The sequence below is a fragment of the Phasianus colchicus genome, chromosome 9 (assembly GCF_987193195.1).
Source record: "Phasianus colchicus chromosome 9, bPhaCol1.hap1.1, whole genome shotgun sequence".
NCBI lineage: Eukaryota > Metazoa > Chordata > Aves > Galliformes > Phasianidae > Phasianus > Phasianus colchicus.
The window spans coordinates 24,114,247-24,126,448 of NC_143444.1; the positions used below are offsets into that span (position 1 = coordinate 24,114,247).

General features: G+C 46.8%; 1 long non-coding RNA gene across 1 annotated transcript; it reads left to right on the plus strand.

Annotated features, from left to right (window-relative positions):
- The first annotated feature begins 9,854 nt into the window (after positions 1-9,854).
- Positions 9,855-10,953, plus strand: LOC149916877 (uncharacterized). The gene is made up of 3 exons (XR_016468966.1): positions 9,855-9,879; positions 10,565-10,703; positions 10,817-10,953. It is a non-coding gene; the product is annotated as an uncharacterized LOC149916877 (long non-coding RNA).
- The last annotated feature ends 1,249 nt before the right edge of the window (positions 10,954-12,202 follow it).

Consider the following 12,202-nt stretch of genomic DNA (forward strand, 5'->3'; position numbering starts at 1 on the left):
TTTGACAGTGATGAATAAGAGCCTGTGTACCGCACTCATTAAAAAACCTGCACCAGTGGAGATGACCCATTGCTTCACAGCTAGGATGATATTACTGCTAGGAAAATGTTGCCCACACAGTGTATTTTTCATTTTCCCAAATGGAAGGAAGTCAGGATGCTAAATCTGGACTACACTGTGGGTAGGACAGTCCAGCCAAGACTAACCATGTGCCCCATGGTCTTCAAATTGGGATGGAGCCTGGTGTTATCCTGTTGCAGGAGAAAGGTGGTATTCCTCTGTTCTGACCCTGCAAGTTTGAGCCTTCAGCTCAGTCAGTGTTGTGATGTAGTGATCAGAGCTGATGGTTTGTCTGAGTTCCAAGAAATGCAGAAGGATCTCCCCTTTCCTATGCTAAAAGACAGTGCACATCACTGACAGTGCACACATACCTGCTGAGGGCTGTATCTTGAGCTTTTTGTTTGGGGAATTTGCGTGCCACCACTCCATGGACTGCTGTTCTGACTGCAACTCATATTGGTGACACCACTTTTTGTCACTGGTAATGATGTGATCCAGGAAACTGTCACCTTTGACCTCTTTTTGGTTCTGTAGGTCCTGACAAACTTGCAGACAATGTTCTTTCAGGTGTTTGTGCTTTCTGAGGATGTAGAAGTTGTTTTAACAGTTCAGTGGTCCCCTCAGTGGGGCTGGTTGGCTTAGGAGAGTGCAGCCCCTGGTGTAGGAGCATTAAACAATTGGCAGGAAATTATGCTGATTACTCATGTATTAATTGGAAGAAAGAAAAGCTCTGGAGGAGGCTCAGACTGCTAATTTCCCTCCTGATACAGGCATGGAATGGTCTCCAAGCAAAATCCACTCTCTGGAGAGCATTTCTTCAGCACAGCTGTGACTACTGCAATAACAAACCCAGGGAACTCATCCTGTCACTGGTTAAGCAGGGTGATGTGACAGTGTTTTGCATGCCTATGTCTCACCTTCTGTCCCAAGGTGATGCCTGGGTTGTTCAGAGCTGCCATCGTGGCTCTTGGGGTCAGCCCTGGGAAAGTGCTTCCTCTCCTGCAGCTCTCAGACCCCTTCCTCTGGGCTGGAAGCACACCAAGAGCCATCCCTTCTGCAGGTGGAGAGCTTGTCCTGATGTTAGGCTGAAGCATTTCATTTCCCAGGCAATGCTCACTGTGGGGAGCCTTGCTTCCTGGTGAGAGCTCTGCCAGCTGTGAGGGGTGGAAGGGAAGCAAGGTGGAAGAGATGCAGTGGTTGCTGGGAGATGGGGGAACAGCAACAGCTGAGATCACCCCCCTGCTTTCTTCTCACAAGCTTGTGACTGTCTGTACCTGTGAAAAATGGACTCTGAATCCAATGCACGGGAGGGGGAGGTGTGAAAATCCCAACCTTAGAGATGCTGGAAGTGTGACTGCTGTGGTGACTTCATTTATTTTGCTGCTTTGCTTTAAGGATTTGCTGCTGTCCAGTGCAAACACTGGCCAGAAGTTGAGCTCAGTTCTAAGCCTTTTGGTGTAGATTGATCTTGAGATACTGCTTCTTTTCTTGATGCACTGCCTGTCTGAGCAGTCTGGTGCTGGGGCATGCCCCACCCTGGGGGTGATGTGGGTATTTGGATTCTCACCAAAAGGAAATGTCAATCTGTGCACACCACTGTTTTGCCACAGCAAACAGCAGTTTGATGTGGACTAGGAATTAAATTGCTGGGCAGGATGAAATCATCGCTTCCTGCTGCCAGCAAGGGGAAAAAGGCTAATTCATGGCAGTAATAACAAATGACAAATTCCCTGCTGTTCCCCTGGGCTGGCAAGTGACATCCCTGGTGAAGGAGATGGATGGCCCTGACCTTCCCAGAGCACAGCTACCCTGCTTCCCTGAGCAGCCCATGAGAACACCAACACTTCTTTGGGGGGTACTAACAGAATAGTACACAGGGATGGAATGAAAGGCTTTCAGTGCTAGTGCCCTATCAGATCTCACTGGGAATGGTGATGTTAGCAGTGAGGCTGAGATGTGCATGAGGTTGGAGGAAATACTATGAAAACAGCTGAGTACAGGGTCCCTGGGCAGGAGACCTGGGTTAGGTCAGAGTGATTGCTGGGGCTCTGTCCCACTCCTCTGTTCCAGAAGCACACACAAACTGAGTGTTCTGGCACCTTCTGCTTTAGAGATATTTGGGTTGGAATTAGCTGACCAGTTTCCAAGCAGAGTGTGAAATGAATGACATGCAGGCAGCTACATGTGGTGTGCTGTTGTTTCTCTAGAAAACCTGGTTGATAATAGTAATAAACCCAGCAGCTTTATGGCTCTGGTGATGTATCAGCATGCTGTCACACTCTGATGGCAAAACACTTCAATCCAAGCAAGCAGAAAGTGATGGACCTGCAGAGAGACATATGTTCCTGCTCTATTATTTTTATTGTTGTTAATAGCAGGGTTTTTGAAAACCCTTTATTTCCTGATCACACCTGTAAGTGACAAGAGCTGGTCTCATAGGATGCGAGGGCAGGGAGGATTTTACAATCACAGAATGAGATGGGTTGCAAGGGACCTTAAAACCCATCCATTTCCAACCCCTGCTGTGGCTGGATCACTCCATCTCCAGCCAGGACCCAGCTCAGAAATCCTCAGAAACTGCCACATCTGTGCCCTTTGGAGAGATTAAGAGCAGCCTGTAGCTTCTGTGCCCATACTTGTAGCATGACAGCTGCTGTTCGTAAGCATTAGAGGAAAGTGTCATCCTGTAATGGCAGCAGAGTGCACCTGGGCTAATGATGAATTGCAAATTACTGGTGTTTTTTTGCAACAGGGCAGCTTCTCCCTCTTCTCTCTGCTCCATCTCTCCTGAGAGCAAAATGAACCAGACTGAAGTAAATGCTCAGGCAGATGAGCCCATCTGCTCAGGGACCTCTGTAATGGCACCCCTATAACCCTGGGAGAAGGGGGGGGGGGGGGGGGTGGAGATGCACGTGGATCTGCTCTTCATTTCCCTAACCAAAAAGGGAAGCAAAGTGAGGAGGGCTGGATACAGAGTTCAGGAGAGAGCTTTGTGCGTGGGTGGAAGTGCTGACAAGCAGGAAACCTCCTGTCTGATAGAAAATGCAACCTGATGGATGCATGCAGTGGAGGAGAGAGCTGGAGCTTCAACGCCTGACAATCCAATGAGGGGGAGACGATGAGGATGAGAGGACTCTGATCTTTGCAGTTCCTATGTGTGTGTGTGCCTGGGGGCTTAGAGCCAGGCTGGTGCTGGAGTGAGCTAAGCTGGCCACTGTATGTGGGGGAGATGGCCCAGCATCCCCCAGCAGAGCTTTCCTCCCACCATGGTAACCTTAGGATGTTCCCTCTGGGATGTGCTGGTGTAGGGGTTCCTGTCCTGTTGCAGTTCATCGTGATCTGTACTCAGCCCTGGGCCAAACCCGAGTCAAGCACTCAGCATGATGTGTGTGACCTCTCTGGCCTTCCACCAGTCCAAGCCCAGAGTTTTGCTCCATGTTCCCACTGGTCAGCATGAAAATGGGGCATCCTTTGTTCTGCAAAATGCTTAGAGCACCATCAGGAAGTGCTGAAGGAAGAAAGAAACTGGTTTGGTCTGAATGGAGGGAGGGTAAAAGGGAGAAGACTGGAAAGATTCATCCCTGCAAATCCATGGGCTAGGCTGGTTTCAGTGATCAAAGATGACATCAGAGCGGTGCTTGGAGAGGAGCAGTTTTAAATAAGTGGTTTTCATCTTAATTGTGTCTCTCTAAAGCCAGTGTGGCTGCTATGGGAGGAAGCCTTGGAGTGAGAGCCTGACTTATAGGATGATGAAGGAGGAAAAGGGTAGCTGTGTTCCACAGCCATGCCCTGGGAGCAAGCAAGGAAGCTGATGTGGAGCTGTCCCATCCGTGGGCATGCAGACTGCAGGTGGCATTCTGGTTGGGAGAAGCAAGGTGGGCACAAGACACTGAGGTGTCTGCATCCAAGTGTGGGGTTTGTAGGGGATGTTAGGTGTCAAAGTGGCTGTGAGTGATGGAGATGAGAAGGGAGACAGGAGTGACGAGATTTCCTTGTGCTGCCCTCCTTGCATCCCTTTGGCTGGGACCCACAACCCAGCATAGCATTTGGGTTAGCACAAGGCTGGAGGGAAGCATAGGGATGCTGCATCCCCCTGGTACTCTGGCCCATAGATGGGATGCTGGTGGAGCTGGCTGCTCGGGCAGGAGGTGGCTGTGCCCTGATGCCAGGGACGGTTGCATAAGCCATACACCCTCCTCCAGCTTCCGCACAGGCATTCATGCTGCACAGCCCCTATTATTGGGCTTGCAAATGACACTAATTTCCCTTCCCAAGCCCTCCCTATAATTTAGCAGCAATGTCCTGTACTCAGATATTATTAGCTGTCTTACGTGAATGGTTGCCCTCTTTCTGTTGGTATGGGGAGATAATGAATTTGATAGGAACAGCAGCCCCAGACCAAACGCCTCTGTCTTTATTTTTTAATTGACTGGGCTGGCTGGAGTGGGAATGGCATTGCACAGGCTCTCTTTCCTCCTTAGCTGTCACCATCAGCTCAGAGGGGTTCCCCAGCTCTCTGCACTGCAGGAGCAGGGTGTTGCAGGGAGCCAGCCGTAAAGGCAGTTGGCAAAGGGTTGTTTAAAATTTAGGTAGCTGTGATGTTTACAGACCTGTCATTCCTCAGGGCTCAGAGCCACCCAGGTCTTTTGTTATACCCCATTCCTTTAAGGTTATGTTGTTCTGGGCTGAATATAAGATGACCTTGGACCCGAAGAATACTGCACACCCAGATCAGTATGTGTTTTGTCAAGAGCAGAAAGAAAAATGAATCGTGAGGAAGACAATGTGCAAATATATGGACCTGCCCCAGACTTTTGTGTGGTGAGCAGCTCAGCCCATACCATTCTGTCTTCCTCTACACGTCCTATCACCCAACAAAGGCACCATTTCCAGCCCAGCACAGGATGCCATACGGGAGATTCCTGATTGCTCCAAAACCATTCATCCAGGCTTGGATTCCAGCTCCTTGGGCTCCCTGCCATAGTTCAAATATATACTGTGACCACGTGCAAATGGTGTCCCTGCTTTCTAGCTGACATTTGTGCTTGCCACAGTGGGCACAAAGGTGGAACTGTGAGGGTTCCTGTCTGATGGAGCAGTCACTGTGATGCTTCTCTAATCCATACTAATGAAGATAACCTCCAGCCAGCAGGTGGGAGAACCATAGAATAATTAAGGTTGAAAAAGACCTCTAAGATCATACAATTCAACTGTCAACACATCACCACCACATCCCTCAGTGCCACATCTATGGTTCTATGTATGGGCAAGTGCAGGACTCTGAGCTAAGAGGCTCAGATGTGAGAGCAAAGCTGCAAGGTTCTGCATGAGACCCCTTGGTTACAGCTGGAGAATGCTGCTGAAAACATGGCCTTGTCTTCCAGGCACTGGAGGGAGAATATTTTCCTTCTCTCATGTAGTCACCAAGGAGTGTCTTACTGGCAATTGACAAAGGACCAGTGCTCCCACTTTGTTAATTTTCTGTGCATACTTTTACTCTTCGCATCTGGCTAAGTAAATATTAGAGATTCAGTCTGTACAGAAAGAGGAGATTGTCATCTGTTGACCCTTCTCTCCCTGACTGCCAGCCTTCCCCTGAGCAGGTGCTCAGCTCCCCAGCAGGCATCACAGATGTTGGCTTTTTCTCAGTTCAGTTTCTGCAGAAGTGTAAAAATCCTGCTGGTAATTAAAGCTGAAACCTGGGCTTTGCTACAAGCCACCTTTATTGGCTACCCAGGAACATAATTTGAAGCTTAGCAAAGGCTGCATTAGTATAAAAGCTAAGGGGCCATGGGGCTGGGGCTGTGATAAAGGGAGGACCCCCAGTTAGACTGAATTGGAGCAGCTCATGCTGCTGTCTCTTCTAGCTTTGATTCATTTCTATTGGGAATTCACCCAGCTGAACCCCGCTCCTCTCCTTGTCACCCTGGGCTGCTCCGCCAGCTGGCTTCAAAGTGCCAGAGTTTGGCAGAGAGCTCTTTGAAACACCCTGTGTTCACTAAGACTGCAGAAAATAAAAGGAGGGGAAGAAAGTAAGCTAGGAGAAGAAAAACTCTGTGGGTTTTTGGGAATGCCTAATGGTTATGTTCCATGCCAGCTCTGTGCTAGATTGCAGCACAGTGCTAGAGACTTCGGGATGATGTGCCCACCTGCTTTTGGAAGCGTTCAGGCTGGCTGAGGGCATGGAGAGGGAAGCCCTGGTGACTCCAGGGTTGGAGAGGCCATCCAAGCTGGAGGCTTCCTTTCTCCCATTTATGCTCTGCTAAGGCCAGTCATCTGAGGGCAGCTAGAGTATCTCTTCCAGCATAGAAGCAAGCAGTAGCATCTCCCTGTGATCTGAAACCATCAGAAACTGGAGACCCTACTGCTTTGCTAGGCAGCTTGCTCACATTTGTGTTTCTCTGACTTTCGATGCAGCCCTGATAAATCTTTCAATGCTGGACTCGGAAAAGGTAGTGACTGACAACTGTGCCTGCGGCAGGCTGTTAGAACTAGGTATCTTTGCCCCTTCCAACCAAAGCCAATCTATGACTAAAGGTATCTGCATGGGACATGCAGGTCCCCTCACTTCGCTTATCAAGGGTGACTATTTGGATACAAGAGCTGAATGAAGATGAGGGACAGCAAGCAGGTGACTGTGATGCCTGGGGGAACCTCCCTGCACTATCAAAACTGTTGATCTCTATATTGTCTGTCTAGAAGGATGTGGTAGTGGTGACAGCTCATCTTTCCTGGCCAAGATCCTGCTGGGGCTTCGATTAGCACCAGTTCCCCCATTTCTTGGTATATTGAGAAACCTTCAAAACAAACAAATGGGCTATTGGAGGAGTTGAGCTCACGTCGTTGATTATCACCACTCTGATCAGTGACGCTCTGTAATTGCATTGTCTTTGCTGGAGATGATGAGCTGCTCTTTATCGCTGCTGAGATAAACGTCCTGTGAGCAGGACATTGTCAGTGCAGAAGGTGGAAGTGGCCGCTGGGGTAACAAAATTGGCTGTGAGGTGTTGCTATGGATCCTATTTGAGACAGTAAAGCTCCCAGTGTGGGGCAGCCTGTGAGCAAAGACAAGCAGAAACATGCCACATTCAACCCATGTTTTTTCCTTTTTTTTTTTTTTTTTTTTTCTGGCAAGAAAATAAATCTCTCTCTGACTTCCTCCTAATCTCACATCAAATGTATCTTGATTGAGCATGACAAGGAGAAAATGCAAAGTGAATAGCCCGGGGCTGATAGGAAATTTGTCTTGCTCTTTCTCAGCAACATGTTTCCCCTACTCTGCCCAGCACTGAGCTGCCCACTTGGGTAAGAACTGGTGTCTGCTCTGCTCAGCCCGCAATGCACATGGACAGCCCTGTGGTCTCTACTCCGTTCTGCTCAGGAGGAGATGACTGCTCTCCCAGTTTGCAGCAAGAGCAGCAGGCCAATTACCTGACACGTCAAGCAATTTGGGAGTGATTTCACGCTTCCTGGGTGTACCGAAGCTGTGCTCGGAGAACCCATCCTTTCAGAGCACAAATGCTAAACATCAAACAGGACCTGAAGTTTTCAGTGTTTAATTTCCCATTTAGCTAAGGCAATTAAAAGCATCACTATGTAACACGGCTGATTTTCTTCTGCATTTTTATTTGCTTGTGTCCTTAAAGAGAGTGGCTGAGAAGCAATCATATCTATCCCGCAGCATGTTCTACTGCAGCGTGAACAAACCTGTCTGCTTGCCACACCAAGGACATCTGAATGTCTCCTTGCACAGCCCTGAGAGCCACAGCTCTCAGAATATTCCCTACTTGGAGAAGCACACTGCAGGCACATGACAATATGAGAGGACTGTTCTGGTGCTGATGAGGCCAATAGTTCATGGAAATGAACCGCTGATGAGAGGAAATGGCCTGGAGTTGCACTAGAGGAGGTCCAGATTGCGTATTAAAAACAATTTCTTCTCTAAAAGAGTGGTGATGTGCTGGCACAGGCTGCCCAGGGAGGTGGAGGGGCCACTGTCTCTGGAGGTCTTCAAGAACGGTGGGGATGTGGCAGTGAGGGATGTGGTTAATGGGGGTGGGTTGAGAGTTGGACTGAGTGATCTTAGAGGCCTTTCCCAACCTTTATGATTCTATGAAAATGAATGCTATGTGCAATCACTAATTGGGTAGCAGTGTAGAGAAGACAGAGCCAGGCTCTTCTTGGAGATGCCAAATGAAAGAAAGAGAGCAAAGGACACAAGCTGTGACAAGTAAAGTTGCAGTTAAAAGTTAGGAAAAAAATCACCCTGAGAATGGTCAGACAATGGCACAAAGGCCCAGGGAGGTGGGAGGGTCTCAAAATAAGAACTTAGCTGGATGAAGTCCTGGGCAGCCTAACCTGAGTGGTCTTGCTTTGAGGGTTGTTGGATTAGAAACTTGCTGAGACTCACAGCTGCATCATTCCATTTGTTCCCCAGCAGCAGATGGGTTTTTAACCAAGTATTTAATGGATGGTTCCACTCGTACCTGAGATCCTACCAGTGAGGCAGAGATAAGGTAATAGCAACACAGCAGGTTCTCTGCTATTATTCTGGCTATGAATTAATCGCAGACGCTACAGCACTATGAATAAGTGCATTGATCATTTGCTACGACAATAAGAATTTCAGCCAGTTATGCTCCCCATAAAAGCTTTGGAGACTGCAGACTTAATGAATACCAGTCCAGGCTCTTTCCAGAACACTAATAGCATCCTTTAAAAAGCTGTAAAACAACAAAACCAAAGCCCATCCCTTTTTTGCTGTGCTTGCTAAAAGCCTCTTGCTGTTAACTGCCCAATTCTGGGTGCTGCTGATGGAGACCCAGCTCTCCAGTTTGCAGAAGGATTCTAGCTGTTCCCTGATATTTGGGCAAGGACAAAAAGCAGCTGGAAGCCAAACAGGCTGGTCCAGTGAAGGAGATCTGAAGTGAGGAAATGCAAGATGGACTATTCATTTACCCAGAACTTGTGTTTTGGTTTAGAAAATTAATATTATTAAAATAATCGATTACCATTTTTTAAGGTTCTGGGCTTTATTATCCACTTGTTAAAAGAGGACTAACAACCTTTGGTCTGGTCTGTGCATTTAGAACTCTTCCATCTCAAGACTATCTTCTAGTTTGCTTGGCTGGGAATTGGTGGTCTTGTTTTCAGATGGAAACTCTGTGCATGCTGTTTTGCAAAGAACAGTAAGGAAAATTCCCATCCATCCCTAATGGATTCAGGCAGGATTGTTCATGCCACCCAGACAAATACAGGAAGCAGCTGTCACAACCAAGATCTGACAAATCTTTCCTTGGAAATCCAAACATTGACTTTTGTCGCACCCCCAAACTATTTAACTCCCAGAGTGGCTCAAGCAATATGTTTCCTTTAGATACTCAGATGTTTTATTTTCTTTTTCACTCGTTAACCTTCACTTGAACTGACATTGTATAAATTAAATTGATTCAATTAAAAAGATTAAATGTTTAAATTAAAGAAACATTGATGTATGAGGCTGGATTATTTTATTTTTAGAATCATATTAAAAAAAGAATGTGGGCTGAATCAGAATGTTTTTCCATGTGTTTTTCTGTTTGAGCCAAGATATCTGCCTTTAGTAGGCTTTGGCAAGCATTTCGCAGGGCGACCCAATTTCAGCCCACTTTTCCCTCCCATGGAACCTCATTGCACCAGGGGAGGTTCAGGTTGTGTATTAGGAAAAAACTATTCTCAGAAAGAGCAGTGATGCACTGGAACAGTCTGCCAGGGGAGGTGATGGGGTCACTGTCCCTGGAGATGTTCCAGAACTGTGGAGATGTGGCACTGAGTGACATGGTCAGTGAGCATGGTGGTGGTGGGTTGGGGTTGAACTGGATGATCCTAGAGGTCTTTTCCAACCTTCATGATTCTATGATTATGACAGCCCAGGGAGCATAGGAGAATGAAGACAGGTTCAGTTGTAGAATTTATCCAATTGCTAGTAAGCACCCATCACTGCTATGAAACTATTGCCACATCTTAACAATGACTTTAACTTGATGCTGAATAAACTATCTATTTCCCAGAAGTGCAATCCAGGATATTCCTCCACATGCAAGTGATAAATATTTAAATACCTGTTTCACCACAAAACAGCCTCAGGGCCAAAAAGGGTCTGCTAGGTTTATCCCTTAGAACTTTTCCTTAATTGAACGCAGCTGTACAAAGAAAAAGGAGAAAACGTGGCAGTAAGAGCAGTAAGAGGTAGTTGTCTGGTCATTGCTGGAGGATCCAGGCATGGAAACCCTTTTTATCATTAAACAGGAGAAATTCAGATGAGAAACATGGAAATTAGTGCTTGTGCTTACTGTCCCTTCTGCCAGAGATGCCGAAAGATGCTGGGATTAGCAGTATGAGGAAAAAAAAGGAATGTTCCCAGTCAACCCAAGATAAGACATATTTTCTGGCATACTGTTTGTATATACTTTCCTTGCTCTTCCAATCTGAAAGATGGCTCAACTGTGTTATGAACAATTCATAGATGGACTGGCCACAGCACTGATGGAGTGAGTGTGCCCCTTCATCACTGAGTGGGACTGACTTCACCAGGACACTGACTGAAAGATGGAGTGAGGGTGAGAAGCTTCAACAATCTCAAATCGTGCAAAAGGTAGCAATTAGTAAGTATATTGTGCCCCTGACAGACACAAAAAATAGGAGCATCAGTGGAAAGATTTGAAAGAAGCGAAATAACACATTTTTTGTTATTAAATTATGAATGTTGTTTTTCCAGGCAGGTGTGAATAGATGTAAAAGCAGCCTGAAAATGTAATGGAAGTAGCGTCATTCAGAGCCTGCTGATGGCTATGTGACAACCTCCAAGAGTCCAGCAGCCACAAAGTTCTGGAAACGGGGGAGAAATTTGAATAAAGGATCTCTCCAGACTTGTATTTTTTTCACTTACATTCCTGCTAATGTCTCATGCCACTGCAGTCATGAGTGCATGATGAGCCAGACCTCCTTACATTTCTTTTTGTTTTATGCTGCCCACTGTCCATGCTTTTATTTCTACCCATGGCAGAACTTTTCCTTCCGCTCAGTTGGAATTTTTCACCAGGACATGGCTGGCACATTGACAGGAAGGATGTCAAACACTCAGACTACCACCAAACCTTTGGAAATCCCAGGCCCAAAGAGAAGGTTTTGACTTTGAAACCATGAATATCAAGCACTTTTCTACCCCACAATTAGCAAGGAACTGAAAACTTTCTGAAATTGCTATTAAGAGAGAAAGAAGCTCCAGACTACCCTATATACCTATATACTGCAGACCCATAAACTCCACTTTGGAACCAGCCCAGCTTCTCCCTGGCTTAAGTCTGCTACCCAGCTCTGAGCTGAAGGCAGCCAGAGGCACTGAGTACCGATCTCCTTGAGTTTGCTCTTCTCATTTATCTCCCTCTCTGCTAAAGATATGTGCCTTATGTCTTATTTGCATTTGTCTGACTTCATCTGTCAGCCATTGGTTCTTGTTCTGGCTTTCTCTGATAGATTAAAAAGCTCTTTAGAAACTGGTGTTTTCTTCCGCTGACGGCTCTTATGCACTGTAATCAAATCACCTCTTGACCTCCTTTCTGATAAGCTAAATAGACGCTTTCCTTTGCTCTGAGATTATTTGTAAGTTCTTTCCTGCAGCACTCAGCCTAAGAAGCAGCAGGGATGAAGGGGGAAATGGGTGCTTAAAAGAAATTGGAAGAGTTATTTCATGGCTGCGGCTTTGGCTGAGGGTTGACCTCACTTGAAGGGGCTATGCCCTTCAAGAACACCATGTCTTCCTCTGTTCTCCTCCACCATTCACTACTCTAGCCCCCCTTGCTGATCTGTATCCCTTCTTCTCGGGCTACAAAAGCAGCATCCTCGGTATGGGGGAGATATCCCCCATAGGTGTGTTTTCCCTCCTTCAGTCTCTTCCTTTGCTGCAGCTCTCCCAGGATGACCAAGCATCATCTCTGCAGTATGACAATAGTTGTTGTGATGTAGGACACCCTTCTTTCCCCAGCCGGATGTTATATCAGCCTTTAGTTTCTTGTTATTAGAGACTCCTCTACTGCTCCCATAGCATCTGTGTTTTTTCAGCAATGAAGAAAGCAGCCCCAGACTTGAAGCGGTCCCTCAGTCT